The sequence below is a fragment of the Pelobates fuscus genome, chromosome 7, assembly GCF_036172605.1.
Source record: "Pelobates fuscus isolate aPelFus1 chromosome 7, aPelFus1.pri, whole genome shotgun sequence".
Lineage (NCBI taxonomy): Eukaryota > Metazoa > Chordata > Amphibia > Anura > Pelobatidae > Pelobates > Pelobates fuscus.
The window spans coordinates 204,907,855-204,924,025 of NC_086323.1; positions in this window are offsets into that span (position 1 = coordinate 204,907,855).

Sequence of the window (16,171 nt, forward strand, 5' to 3'; positions counted from 1 at the left end):
GCAACATCCACCATGACTGCAGTCTTACGTTCCTTGTCTACGACCACAATGTCAGTTTGGTTGGTCAGCACTTGCTCGTCTGTCTGGATCTTGAAGTCCCACAGGATTGTAGCCCAGTCATTCTCACCTACTCTTTTTCGTATCTCCCATCTGGACTTAGGCTGGTCCAATCCATATTCTGTGCAGATGTTTCGGTGCACAATCCCATCAACTTGGTTCTGTCTCTCAGTGTATGCTGTTCCTGCTAACATCTTGCATCTGGCTACTAGGTGTTGGACTGTCTTAAAAGCCTCTTTGCACAGTCTGTACTTTGGGTCTTGCCTGCTGTGGTAGACTCCAGCTTCTATTGATTTGGTGCTGAGTGCTAGTTCCTGTGCTGCTAGGATTAGTGCCTCAGTGCTGTCTTTCAGTCCTGCTTTTTCCAACCACTGGTAGGACTTTGTCATGTGAGCCACATCCACTATCTGCCTGTGGAACACCCCATGGAGAGGTTTGCCTTGCCTGACCTCACACCGGTCGGTACCTGAGTTAGACTGGCAGCCCACCCACAACCAAATACTGGACCTGATGAAGTTGGTAGTCTGTCTCTGTCCAGTGTGTCCACCAAGGTTGTGTTGATATCTGGCACTCTCGGTCTCTGTGTTGTTCCCTGGCTTGAAGTGGAGCTTACTTTGTGGGCAGAAATCAGCGATACTGTGCCCTGGTGCCAGCTCTTTAGCTGGGGGGTTAACAAAGGGACAGGTAGGGCAGAGGTCAGCGGCGCTCTGCCCGGATGCCAGCGCTTCCACTGGGGTAGCCTGTAGGGAATCAGGCTCTGGACCAGAGGATATGGCAGGGCGGAGGTCGACTGCGCTCTGCCCAGATGCCAGCTCATGCGCTGGGATGGGGTCAGGGAATCCTGCCCTGTAACAAAGGGACAGGTAGGGCAGAGGTCAGCGGCGCTCTGCCCGGATGCCAGCGCTTCCGCTGGGGTAGCCTGTAGGGAATCAGGCTCTGGACCAGAGGATATGGTAGGGCAGAGGTCGACTGCGCTCTGCCCAGATGCCAGCTCATGCGCTGGGATGGGGTCAGGGAATCCTACCCCCAGGCCCTGGTTGTGAATCTGATGTGGAGAAAAGGGATCGCTTACCTCCTCCTCCTGGTATTCCTGCAGGGTTGGTTGGGAATCTGGACCGGCCGGCCAGCATCCCTGTAAGTCCGGTGCAGAGACCGCGGTCCCATCTGCACCATCGGGGTTAGGGGTCCCTGCAAGGTACACTGCCGCTGGGGAGGGAGGATGATTTTAGTTCCATGAGCTCGATGGCAAAACCCCGCTGACCGCATTCAACTAAACAAGATGGCCGCCGCTACGTGTTTGACTATACGAACGGCGACCACCCAGCCATTCGTCTATTAGCTTGCAGTTACCCACCATCCTGGGAGGTAAATTGGCTGCACACTCCACTTGCGTGTGGTCCGGTTGTTCGGTAGTTTGTTCAGTAAATCCCATTTACCGAACCACATATTAAAAAGGCACGATCAAGCCTTTTTACAGGGAGAAACAAAGGTTTAACACATGGGCCATAATCCTGGAGCAAAAGGCTAGCAAACAGGCCCCTCCAAAACCCAGTGGCAAGGTTATTTTCGCCACAGATGCTTTGTGTTTCATCCAGGACTGTGGCCTTGACACTCATCAGTCCTCGACCGCCTTCCTTCCGGGCTGGTGTACAGTCTCTGGGTGCTGGATTTTGGGTGGAATCCTCCATTCATAGTGAATAGTTTCTGGGTCTTGGCATCCATGGTGACCAGTTCTTCTCTTGGACAGGTTATTATTCCAGATGGGTGCCTGATGACTAGTAGGGCATATATGTTGATGGCTTGGATCTGTCTGACTCTTGGGAGTTACTTGGATGTTGCTATCCTCCTTGCCTCTTCCTCATGGTTGCCATGCATTTGTGGTACCCCCAGGTACTTGTAGCTGTTCTGTACATCTTCTATTTGGCCTTCTGGAAATTGAAAGGTATGGTAGTGTGAGCACTCCAATTATATGAATGACATAATAAAACCAACTACTCCAGCAGTGAAAGGGTTAATACAATATATATATTCTAACTGCGATATCCTAAGTCCACCTATAATAAAAAAAAACGTGTACTAAGGTATGGTAAACCAAAAGATGCATTTTATAAAAAATTGAAAGATTCTAACAATACATAACAAAATATAAAGGTAGCTAAATGTAAATCAGAAATGACAATATGTAATTCAGTCGGCTACGATATCACTCAGTAGCCTTCTAAGCAAATGCATCAATAGACCTAGCCACAAAATCACAATAATATGACATCAAATACATAAACCCATATATAATTTTTTTTTATCCCAAACAGGTTAAATAAAACTCCAGTGAGGGGCCCGTCCACTGGAGTTAGTAAATATTTAAGACTATCAAACACCCGGATATAGGTGTATAAAAATAAAAATGAACGAAGTATAAAAAGGCAGAAGGAACAAGGAGCTCTTAAACCTGTCTGGCAAATGTGGTCAGGCTAAGGGTATAGTCTGGGGTCTCCCGGTGCTAGCTTACCCTACCTGCCACACTGCACGCCAAGCTCGGGGAGCACACCGATGAACCCGCCAAAAAATATAGTTGGCTAGCTTGATCGTCAGCACCGGGAACCGTAAACCAGGTGGAGAGTCGTGCTGAAGTAGTGAAGCAATGAAGCGATAGTGTGATGAACTCTTTGTCAAAAGTATGTCTTGTGACAAAATAGTCAGCATGAATACAGACAATGTGTTGGGTTTAACTCTTCAATCCCCTCTTTGATCAATCTATTGATCACATCTACATACATAGGGCGAAGTCCATGAGGTATGTTCAGGATTGCTCGTCAATTCTGTGGGACTTTAGTTAGTTCTTCACCACGGTTCCCTGAGGACGATACCTAGCACGGAGGAGAGTATCCAGCTGTTTGTCCTCGGCAGTAGTAATCAACCTTTGAATCTTATTCTTCAGGGTACAGGTAAGATAACAATTGTACAGTCTCATAAGTAACTGTTACGGTTACCCTCAGGCTAGCTGAAAGCTGGACAGCTTGGATAGTCTGGATTCCTGTCGCTGAGAGGGGGAGAAGCTGCTTTCCTTAGTAGACCATATGAATCCTGTAAATGTAGAACAATCCCACTAGCTATAGTACAGCTAGGATACCCTTCTGCCCACAAAACGAGTCAAGGCTGCGATTTGAAGGTCAAACAAGAACTGGCTTTTACTGGCATGCATTCTCCTTTTATGCAGTGTTGCCCATGCAAGAGTGACACCTACATAATTAACATAGGAACCAATGTCATACAGGGTACATCCCACACATCTCCTCCCCTCAGATAACCTTTAACAAAATTAACACGGATACATTTTTCCCAAAATATCTGGGGTACATTCATAAGTCCAGTATCCCCAGATAGCCCTGATGTGAGAGAACAATATCTGAAAAAATCATCCGAATCGGTTGCTGGGTTCGGGAGTTATGGAGCTTCAAAGTTTTTACCGACCGCACAGGCAAACTTGCCGAAAATAGGTCCAGGAGTTTTGGCCTTGCGGTCGGTCCTTGCGTAAAAAGGACACGAAAAGCTTGCCATCCACGAGAATCTGGATATTCGTCGGACTCCCCATCTGTCGCATAGTCTTTCTACCGAAACGGCACGGCGTTCGGTAGTTTTGGCACGAATACTCGGTGTTATGGAGGTCTCAGCGGTGTTCGCCTACTCGAGTGTCCGATTTTTAGTTCCAGACACTCGATGGCAAAACACCGCTGTTCAGGAGTTAAGATGGCCACGAGCACGTGGAAATGTCCCGAAATGGCGGCCACCCCGGTATTCGAACAACGTATTTGTGCGTTTCTCTACATGCTAAATATGCCGATCAGGGAGATGTATTCCTGCAGAATTAAATGAATAAGCAACAGGCAACCAGTTCGGGAGTTTGTATATAAAATCATAGTATTGAAACACGGTCTTGGGTTGTAACATAAAGAAAAGCACTGTTGTAACTGTCTGCAGTGAGTTCCGTAACAGTAACAATACAAATACAACTATCACCAATGGATAAAAGAACGATCTAACAATTTGAGCACCTGTGGGGGACCAATCTGTGAATATATCATACCAGTGATGAGCCAAGTCATCCTGGATTTGCGAACTTACTTTCAATAATTCGCCATTGAGAACATGGGTGGCAACTAGTGTATGGATAACGTCCTTCTTGCCAGGTTATGGTGTAATTGTCATTGGATCCTTGAATTAAACTCGCATTATTAGTTGTCTTATTATTGGCCCTATACCAAGTTTGCCATATACAGGTAGTTCCCGACTTTACAAACTAATTGGTTCCGAAGCCTAGTTCATAAAGTGAGAGTTCATAAAGTGAGAACTAATTTCCCATAGACCGCAATGTAATAAGAATAGGTTCCGTTCCTGACCAAGAAATTTAACTATAGAAAACAAATTATTAAGTACAAATACAAAATATAGGCATAAAAAATACATATATGTTGTAGGAACATTAAAGAAATACATACCATATTGAATTCTTCATCAAAATATCCTCAATCATCATCGTCCTCAATGAAGAGACATGTTGCACTTGATGAATGGGGCACCGCACAGTCCTCCCTCAGTTGTTTGGTACTTGTTGAAGGCTGCACCTCACTTGTTTCTGGTTCGTTTGAGACAGAGCTAGTCACAGCAGCTTTCTGTAGACAAGCTGTGATAGTGGTTTGCTTCCAACACATTCTTTTCTTTTCGTTGTAAATTTCTTTATAGCAGGTATAGGCATTTCTTAGATCTCTAGCAACTTTGGTACTTCTCTCAAAGTTAGAATCTTGCGACTCAAAAATATTAATTGCCTTTTCCATGTGTTGAAATGCTTCCTCGAGGCCTTTCAAAGTGAAAGAATGAACAGGAGTTTCAGGTGCTGTAACATCTTCTACCTCTTCAACTTCCTCTTGTTCTTCCATATCTAAGAGGTCTTCATTTGTAAGTTCTTCCTTGTGCGCTTCAAGAAGGTCATTTATGTCAGTTACAGAGATGTCCAGGTCCAATCTGTTGGCAAGAGTAACAATTGCTTCTGTGTTCTGCTGTACAATTTCTGCTGGTTCTTCAAACCGTTCAACATTAGTACCAAACAACTGAGGGCAGAGCTTTTTCCAAACACCTTTCATGGTTGTCTCTGAAATTTTGTTCCAGGCATATGCTGTAATTTTTATTGCATCTAAAATATTAAATGATTTTCTCCAAAAATCTTTAAGACTTGGACCTGTCTCATTATCCGTTGCTTTAATCAACATTTCAAATGTTTGCCGAAGGTACAGTGCTTTAAATGTGGCGATAACTCCTTGGTCCATTGGTTGCAAAATGGAAGTTGTATTTGGTGGCAAGAAAATGATTTTGACGTTAGGGTGGTGATGTTGAAGAGAGGGTGGATGACCGGGTGCATTATCTACAAGCAGAATAACTTGAAAAGGTATTGATTTATCTTCACAATATTTTTTCACTTCAGGTACAAAATAATGTGAGAACCAGTCTTCAAACAGCGAAGCAGTAACCCAACCTTTTTTATTGGCTTTCCATATGACTGGCAGTGTGCTTTTCACAATTCCTTTAAGTGCCCTAGGGTTTTCTGCACGATGCACCATCATGGGTTTTAACTTACAGTCAGTCTCTAGCTGCATTCCCACCAAGCAATAAAGTTAGTCGATCTTTCGCTGGTTTAAAACCGGGCATTGATGATTCTTCTTTTGCAATGTAGCTTCTTGATGGCATGCGCTTCCAAAAGAGACCGGTTTCATCCGCATTGAAAACCTGTGATGGCGAGTAATTTCCCTCTTCCAATATTTCTGCCAACTTAGCAGGAAATAATTTAGCCGCTTCTGTATCAGCACTTGCTGATTCTCCAAGGATTTTTATGTTATGCCAACCAGCTCTTTTTTTGTACCGATCAAACCACCCACTGCTTGCAGAAAATGTTTCTTCAACGTTGCCTCCTTTTCTTTGTTTCAGCATCTCAAAAAGTGATAAAGCTTTAGCACAAATGGTAGCATAGGTAACAGGCATATGGAGCCGTCCAGTTTGATCACTTATCCATGCTGTTAAAAGTTTTTCCATGTGAGGAATAAGGCTTTTATTTTCCTTGGTTCGTATCCAAGTAGAATGCAGGGATTGCGCATTTTTTACTTCCTTTAAATATTTTTCTCTGTCTTTCAAAATTGTACTCACAGTTGATTTACTTAGTGAATATTTGGTAGCTACTTCTTTAGTGGTATTTCCAGCATCATGGTCTGTTATGATGTTCAATTTTGTTTCTAATGTTATGGCTTTTCGTCTTTTTATATTTTCATTACAAGCACCGACTGTAACCTCCTTTCTTTTTGGTGGCATTATGAGTCCTCCTTCACTTTCTCCTTTCTCAACGTCCCTCTCTCCTTTATCACTTTCCTTTTCCTTCTTTAATTTCAAACTTCTCTTAAGCCTTCCTCCTTCTTTCTCAACGTCCCTCTCTCCTTTATCACTTTATTTTTCCTTCTTTAATTTCACACCTCTCTTAAGCCTTCCTCCTTCTTTCTCTACGTCCCTCTCTCCTTTATCACTTTCCTTTTCCTTCTTTAATTTAATAGCATGACAGGAGGCTTCATATTTGCTTAAGTCTCTCTTTACTAGAACTCCACAGCAGCACATTAACAGAGAGATAAACACCAAAGACAAAAACATAAGGTATCTATATAAGGCTCCTCCTAAGCCACCATTTCCTCTTTCTTTGCTGCTCTGCATCAGTACAGGTCAGAGTACCTCTGCCTCCTGCTTCTTGTGGGTGGCTTTGGGATTTAGTGTGATTTATTTATGATTGTTATGAACTATGCTTGGTTGTGAGATTTATGTGCCTTTCTGGCTCTTTTATTATCTTTGGTGAATGTTTCCTTTACAATACTGATAGTTTTTTTTTTTTTTTTTTTTCATGTGTTTATTTATACAGATTACTGACAGTTTGCCATGTGTTTATTTATACAGATTATTGGTAGTTTGCCATGGGTTTAGTTATACAGATTACTGACAGTTTGCCATGTGTTTAGTTATACAGATTACTGACAGTTTGCCATGTGTTTAGTTATACAGATTACTGACAGTTTGCCATGTGTTTAGTTATACAGATTACTGACAGTTTGCCATGTGTTTAGTTATACAGATTACTGACAGTTTGCCATGTGTTTAGTTATACAGATTACTGACAGTTTGCCATGTGTTTATTTCTTTGTGCCTGTTTTCTCCTTGGGAGTTTTGTTTTACCCTGTTGGCTTTATTGTTTGTTCTGTTTCCTCTGGCTTATTGGCTGTGGTGGTCGCCGAGAAGCGGTCATCCGACCGCTCCCCGTGCCGACCGCCGGGACCGCGGAGAAAGACTCCTGCGGTCCCTCGTGTGTTGCCTTTGATTCCCGCCCGCCGGCTTCGTCCGCCGAGCGGGAATCCCCGTTTTGTTCTTTACCCTGCCCGCGTCCCCGCTCACTCGCTAACACTGTTATCAGAGTGGGGACGGAGCAGGGATCTACTCATTTGCCGCGGGAGCCTCCGCTCCCGGTCACCTTCCCCGCGACCGCGTGGTCGGGCAGTGGGTGCGCGGCTCTCCACTGTGTTAGATGCGCGCGTCACTGCCTTATTAAAGGTACAGTGACTAGCTGGTCCGGTGTGTTTCCCCATCTCCTGGGCTGTTTGGGGGTGCGTATTTTTTGGTGACAGCTTTCTTTTCTGTCCATGTGAGGCAGCTCTGTGAGCCCTTGCATCATAAATTATGCCCCATATATGAGGGTCGCAGATTCAATCCCCCTCACCTTCCCAAGTAACTAAGCAATAGACTTTAGTTTTCGATTCTTTGCATGTGTGCTTGCCCTGCATGTTTTTCTATGGACATGGTTTTACGGTTTACTGGTTCTCCTGACTTCCACATGGCACTGCGTGCCTCCTGCAGGTGTCCCTGCCTGGTGTCCTTACCCACTTATTGAACTAGGACTGCTCTAATCAAGCCTCGGTTGCCTGATGGAGGTAGCACTGGCGTCAAAAGCCAGGGATTGTGGGTTCAGGCCCCATCTGGGTGGTTGAGCATGGCACTCGTATTTTGTGGCCTAATGGATTAGGCACAACCATATAAAAACTAAAGTGTTTCGCTATCTTGAAGAACCTTGCCTATAAGGACCCAGCTTCGTCTCTACCCTGCACCCTAATAGTCAAGATTCTACTACATGTCTAAAAGGATCTAGGTTTCCGCCTGCATTATACCTCTGGGTCGGTACCGCCCGTACCCTTATACTGGCCTGCCTTGTCTGTGCCTTTATAATTGGCCTGCTTTGTCTGTGCCCCTTGATTGGCCTGCTTTGTCTGTGCCCCTTGATTGGCCTGCTTTGTCTGTGCCCCTTGATTGGCCTGCTTTGTCTGTGCCCCTTGATTGGCCTGCTTTGTCTGTGCCCCATGATTGGCCTGCTTTGTCTGTGCCATACTATGCATGCTATTGGACTGGTGGCTCCATACCCTGGATAACGGTTTGTTGAGCCTGCATGCATTATTACTTGCCTCTGCCAACACTAGGGGTGCTGCCCCTTTTGCCTGCTAATGATACCTGTTTTCTAGCTTCGTAGGTATCAAGTATCATAGACTCAGACTTTATGGACGCCTCTGCACAGGAGCAGAATTTGCAGGCTTTACTTAATGCGGCTGTGACCGCATCTGTTGAAAAAGCCCTGGCTAGGGCCCTCCCTCAACCACATACGGACAGGGGTGTGTGTGGAACCCCTCAGTTGGCAGAAGACTCGGATGAGTCAGACTCTCAGGTGCGAGAGCAGGCAAGTGCGCGAACGCGCTATTGAAAGGGTGAAGACCCTGAACCACGCTCCCGGATGGGCAAGACTCCGGCGAAGTGATGTGGTTTGAGGTTGACAACCTCGCCGGCCAGGCGCCACCGCCTATCGGGCGCAGGGGAGGAGGCCTCCTTACCCCCCCCCCCCACCTTGGCCGTGCTGGATGTGTGGCGGGCAGACCAGCCTCCCTCAGATGGAGAAGATGTTTGGGTTGCGGACCTTGGCGAGGGTCCCGGTGGACGCTGGGAAGAGGAAGACGCGCCACCGACTAGGGCCCCCACGACAATGTTGGGGGACGATACCCTTTTGGGCACTACTGGAGAACCTCTGTTAGAGCCTCAATCTATCTGACGCCCCAGGTCCTCGGACTAGTCACTGCCCGACCACTTGGCACAATTTGTGCGCTACTGGGTCCGTAGACCCCTTGGAAGTGAGGCCTGCAAGAAGCTGCGGGCGGAATGCCCCAGACCGGTACTGCCGGACAGGGTGGCGGTTACCCCGGATGTTGGCCCTAACAGACGAGGCCTTCACAGAAGGTAGGGCTCTGGACCCAGCCACCATGAGGGAATGGGCACTTCGTTCAATTTGCCTGCTGGGCAATGCCACTGTGGCCCTTTGCACGGAACCCAGGAAGACGGCACTCTTCCATATGGACAACAAGCTGTCGGATTTGGGAGCCGAAGATGTGGGTCCCCTGGCTAAAGGTCTGCTGTTCAGGGAGCCTTTCGTTGAGGAACTGCAGAAACAGGTTATTCTGTTTACCTCCCGGGATAAAGCGAAGTCTTCGATCGGGAGGGTCTTCCGCCCACGGTTACCTTCGGACGTATGGGTCCTTGGGACAGTGCGGAGTTATGTCACAGACTTCCACTCTTCCCCTACACAGGTTGGACGCCCGAGGATCCCCGTCATCACAAGAGGCCAACAGCCCTTGTTGGAGGTGGAAGTTCGAGCAACGCTAGCCAAAGGCGCGGTCCTACAGGCCCCGGATTTGGGGGGTTTCGTCAGCTCGATTTTCTCCTGGTAAGGGAGAAGTCTGTAGAATTCCGTCCAGTGATCAATTTAGGAGAAATGAACGCCTTCGTGGTATACAACCACTTCGAGATGGAGGGCATTCACCTTCTTCGATGCCTTCTCTGGCCAGTAGACTGGGTCGCGAGACTGGACCTAGAAGACGCTTACCTCTCCATCCCGGTGAACGGGGCCTGTCGCAGTCCCCTCTGATTCGTATGGAGAGACTCTCCGTACCAATTCCCATGCCTCCCCTTCGGCCTCAGCTCGGCCCCTTGGTGCTTCACCAAGCTCCTGAAACCGGTGGTCACCCTATTCAGAGCAGAGGCCGTACGCTGCATCGTCTATCTGGACGACTTGCTTATCTTTGCGAGGACCCCGCCGGGCTCAGATTTCGGACGCGCTCTGCGTTTTCCTTGTTGGAATGCCGGGGGTTCGTGGTCATTCTGAAGAAATCGGCCTTGGAGCCTGCGCAGACGGTGGAATTCTTGGGTTTCGTAGTCGTTGCGCAAGACGGCATTCTCCGCCTGCCTGTGGCGAAGATAACGGCCATTCGGAAGGAGATCAGACGTGTTTTCGACAAGACCGAACTCCCCTCCGGAGGTTGGCTCGCGTGGTGGGTCTCCTCTTGGCCTCGATACAGGCGTTCTACCCGGGCCCACTACATTACAGGGCCATGCAGCGGCTGAAGGCGCACTCTCTACGCAAGAGACCCTCTTAGGACCAGATGATCTCCTTGGCCTCGGACGTGCAGGCCGGATTGAGCTGGTGCCTCCCGCATATATCCGCCTGGAACAGCAAGGCGATATTCGGGATGACCCTGGATCTCGTGTAGGAGTCGGATCCGAGTCTTTGGGACTGGGGTGCCTCGTGCACGACGAGGTCCACGGGGGGCCCGTGGTCAGACAATAGATCGGAATCCCGCATCAATTGCCTGGGGTTGATTGCAGGTTCGTTGGCAATTCGGAGCCTGGCGAAGCATCTGTCGGACTGATGCGTGCTCCTTCGGATGGACAATGGTTCGGCGGTGCAATACATCAACCACTCGGTTTCGAGCACTAGAGGTGTTATCTCTCAACATGGAGCTCCTGGTTTCGCTGGTGCTTGGAACGGGATACCGATCCCTTTACGGGCCCTGTATCTAGCGTGCTGAATTTCTTTTCTCTTGTCTTTGACCTGGGTCGGTCATATCGCTTGGTTATCGTGGTTAGATCAGCTATCTCGACGGCACTTGTCCCGCTTCGGGTTTTTCCCCATCGGCCAGGATCCGCTAGTCTGCAGGCTCCTGCGTGGAATGAGACTGGTGCGCCCTCCGGCGCCCAAGTATTTTTCCCTCTGGGACGTGCGTTTGGTTTTGGCGTTCTTTCGGAATTGGCCTGATAACCAGGACCTTTCTCTTCGCCAGCTTTCAGCGAAATTTGCCCTCTTGTGTCTGGTCTTGTTCAGATGTGTTTCGGATGTCCGGGCCTTCGATGTCGGCGCTTTCTCGTTTTTCTCCAGAGGGGGTCTCCGTCAAGGTGCTTAGACGTACCAAGTCGGATTCGACGGTTGTATCATGCCCTTACTTCTAGGACTCGCCTAAGCTTCGTGTAGCGAAGGCACTGGCGCGATGGATAAGATGTCTTTTGGCTCTGGCGGGCGTGGATGCGACCTTCGGAGCGCTTTTGGTTAGGGGCGCCGCAGCTTCCGGAGCTTTTTTGGCGAGCGCTTCCCTTCAGGACATTTTGCGTTCGGCGGACGGGTCCCGTGTAGAGTTTTTTCGCCTATTTTACTTTAGACCGTCGGAACATGCTTCTTTTGCTTTGCTGTCGGAGCGTTAAAACTGCAAATATGAAGCCTCCTGTCATGCTATAAAATTGTAGATTATACTAGCTTTAGTGTAACTATAATCTTAATTTTATTAATGACAGGAGGCGAATATTTCCCACCCAATTTGATTTCTTCCCCCCCTTGTTTTGGATGGATTGCATTGATTGTATTTCTGTTGATTTGTCTGATTATCTGGGCTAGGTTGGTTAGTCTGGGGTGATGTTGTGGGAAGTGCATGTTATACTGTATTGACGGTCATTAGTATGGATTTTGTGTCTTTATTCTATCAGTACTGGATCGTGGGATTTATGTTTTATCAGTACATTTCGTTCACTAATCAGTGTTTTCGATTCTGTTTATTTCGTTTCAGTTTAATGGTTCGACTTCAGTTCATAGGATCGGCCGTTTGGCGGGATAAAGATCAAGTTCATCCATTATCCGAAGTTTTTCCAGATGACATTCATCGTTATGTTGTGAATTTTTCTTTATTTAGTTATTGTCATTGTTGTGTACGTTACGTTGTCGCAGCGTGAAAGAGGAAATGGTGGCTTAGGAGGAGCCTTATATAGATACCTTATGTTTTTGTCTTTGGTGTTTATCTCTCTGTTAATGTGCTGCTGTGGAGTTCTAGTAAAGAGAGACTTAAGCAAATATTCGCCTCCTGTCATTAATAAAATTAAGATTATAGTTACACTAAAGCTAGTATAATCTACAATTTCACACCTCTCTTAAGCCTTCCTCCTTCTTCTTTCTCAACGTCACTCTCTCCTTTATCACTTTCCTTTTCCTTCTTTAATTTCAAACCTCTCTTAAGCCTTCCTCCTTCTTCTTTCTCAACGTCACTCTCTCCTTTATCACTTTCCTTTTCCTTCTTTTATTTTTAGAACTTTCAATCTCTACTCCTTTTATTTTTTAGCGCTCATTTTTTTTCCCAGTATTTTTAGAGCCTTCAAGCTCTACTCCTTCTCCCCTTTCTTCAGACTCTTCAGCCCTCCTCCTGCTCCTTGCAATGCTACCTGCCAAAATATGGCACAATGTCACACACACACACTTTATATGGATAAATAGTTAAAATTACAGACACCTGACATTTCACAACTTTTATTTGTCTGTCTACAGGAAGGGAAGAGGAGGGGGGGGGATTAGGGAAAATGCAAGAAGTCCCAAGTACATGCACATCAATCTCAGGCACACACACACACAAACATGTTTTTCAACTTACCTTTCACTCCTGTTCACTCTGTTAAGCACACTCACATCAATCTCAGGCACACACACAAACACGTTTTTTACCTTTCACTCCTGTTCACTCTCCTAAACACACTCACATCAATCTCAGGCGCACACACAAAAAACATACAATTAGAAAAAGCATACAGGTACATTAAAATGAAGAAGAAAGGTTATTTGGATGAACAATTAGATGCACTGTTATACAGTATCTTCACACATCAAATATGGAAACCCTAATCATATTTTATTTTTATTTTTATCTGGAAAAAGTTGTTTTATTTATTAAAAAATAGGGAATATACAAGAAACTTCATATTAATATCTAAGACAAATTACATACATAGACATACATAAATTAGAAATGGAACTCCAGATCTGTACCTTTACATAGTGTTTCATAAACTCTATCAAAATTCTATGCAGGTGTTAATACAATTATAGTACAGTACATCACATACTATCACTCATGTACTGTACACTGTGCCATCCATTCAGTTTCTGTTACATCCTGCTCTAAACAGAAAAATACTCAAATTGAAAATAAAGACAAAGCTAATTATACAGAATTTAAACTTACCTTTCACTCCTGTTCACTCTGTTGGCCTCAAATTCCTTTTCCAGTGCCTCCAAACACACTCCGCGGTCCGCATCCACGGATCGCCGAAACAAAATGGCGGCGGAAATAAAATGGCGCGGGCATCCGAAAAACGTTCGTAAAGGCGGGAAAACGTAAAGCGGGAGTTCGTAAACCGGGAAATGCCTGTATCCCAAAAGGTAGTTTGCATCGAAGGTACATCTATAGCGAAAGCAGTGGCACAGAACCCAGTATTATGGATTTGAACAGAACAGTTTCCAGCAGCGTTTTTCTCGGTTTTACAATCATGCACCATTGCGACTGTATAGTACATAATTTTACATCCTGCTGCTGGAAATTTCTTGTTATATTATAAACCTGACACGTTTGGTTAGCAGGGCAGGAAAAATTACCTTGAATTTGATTCTTATCACTCTTGCTCCAACTCCTTTAATGTCTATCACTACATCGAACTTTATGTTGGGGAGCATAAGGTATAGGGGGAAAATACCTTTTTACCTTAGGATGAGGTGTATAAGGAGGTGTAGTGCTTGCTCTAAGCCTATAACCGGTGTAGCAGAACCCCTTGTTGGCTGCCCCCCCCTATTGATTTATTGCCAGCATCCACCTTACCTTGGCCCTAAAGACAAATGCTGTTCCTGGCCCTTTAAAGACTTTGGAGCAGTATGACAACTTAAAAAAAAAACAAAACAAAAAAAACGGCACTTCGAATACAGTCAAGGTTCCGAAGTCGTCGAAGTGGCCGCCGTTTCTGGACTTCGACACGTGTTTGCAGCCATTTTAATCCAGTCGAACGCGGTCAGCGGTGTGTGCCGTAAAATCCCTGGAACGGATATCAGCCACACATTTGAACGAGCACCGCTGTAAACGAAAAATCTCCCTCGTGAAAATCTCAGCCAATTCGGGAGAAGAGGGCAATTTAGGCAGGGGTACAAAATGAGCCATTTTAGTAAACCTGTCAATCACCGTGAGGATAACAGTATGTTTTTTAGAAACCGGCAAATCGACAATGAAGTCCATAGCCAAACAAGACCATGGTTTCTCGGGAATTTCTAGGGGGTGCAAAAGCCCACATGGAAGCGTATGAGGTTGTTTTGTCCTCATACAGACATCACATGCCCCGACAAAGTCCTTAACATCCTTACGTAACGAAGGCCACCAGAAATCTTTAGAAATCAGAGAACACGACTTGCGTATGCCAGGGTGTCCGGCAAATTTACTGTTATGAAAACACTGCATCAGTTCCATTTGGAGTTCAGGAGGAACGAAGTACCGATCCCCAGGAACAAGTCTGGGGGCCAGATGCTGTACTTTCTTGATCTCAGCAAGCAAGGGGGAGTGAATCTTGACGCTCGTGTTGGCAACAATATTACATTTGGGAACTACAGAAGAAAAAACCATATCAGACATAGTAGAAGGTTCATGTTGGCGGGACAATGCATCAGCCTTAGAGTTTTTAGAACCAGGTCTATAAGTGAGCACGTAGTTGAAATGAGTAAGGAACAAAGACCAACGAGCCTGCCTGGCGGACAAGCGCTTGGCTTCCCCTATATAGGACAAATTCTTGTGATCCGTCAAAATAGTAACCGGGTGTAAAGTCCCTTCCAACAAGTGTCTCCACTCCTTTAAGGCCATAATGACTGCTAATAGTTCCCTGTCACCAATATCATATCTGCTTTCAGGCCCAGACAATTTCTTGGAAAAAAAACCACATGGGTGCAGCGGTTTATTCAAACCTAGCCTTTGGGACAAGATAGCGCCTATACCTGTCTCTGAGGCGTCTACCTCGAGTAAAAAAGGCAAAGATGTGTCAGGATGAACTAATATTGGTGCTGAGGCGAACTGTTCCTTGAGTGTTCTGAAAGCAACAAGCGCCTCAGGAGACCAGGTCTTGGTATCAGCACCCTGTTTAGTCATATTAGTGATAGGAGCAATAATCGAAGAGTACCCCTTAATGAAGCGCCTATAATAATTTGAGAATCCGATAAACCTCTGAATGGCCTTGAGTCCCTTGGGCAATGGCCAATCTAGAATAGATTGGAGTTTAACCGGGTCCATCCTAAACCCGTCTCCAGAAATAACGTAACCAAGAAAGTTTATCTGAGATTGGTCAAAGCTACACTTCTCCAATTTGCAGTACAAACCATGTTGTAGAAGCTTGCGCAATACCCTTCTGACTTGTTTGTGGTGAGTCTCAGGTTCTCTAGAGTGTATTAGTATATCATCCAAATAAACTATAACACATTCATGTTGAAACTCCCTAAGAACCTCATTAATTAGGTCCTGGAATACAGCAGGAGCATTGCAAAGCCCGAAGGGCATTACCGTATACTCATAGTGGCCATACCGGGTATTGAAGGCTGTTTTCCATTCGTCTCCCTGCTGAATTCTCACCAAGTTATAAGCTCCCCTAACTTGGTAAAAATCTTGGAGCCTTTCAGACGATCAAATAGCTCAGTAATCAAGGGAATAGGATAAGCATTTCTGATTGTTATCTTATTCAAACCCCGATAATCAATGCAAGGCCGTAGAGTGCCGCCTTTCTTATCTACAAAAAAGAAACCGGCCCCGGCTGGAGAAGAGGATCTCCTAATAAATCCCTTGTCTAGGTTCTCCCGTATGTACTCCTCTAAGACCAAGTTCTCCTTAGTGGA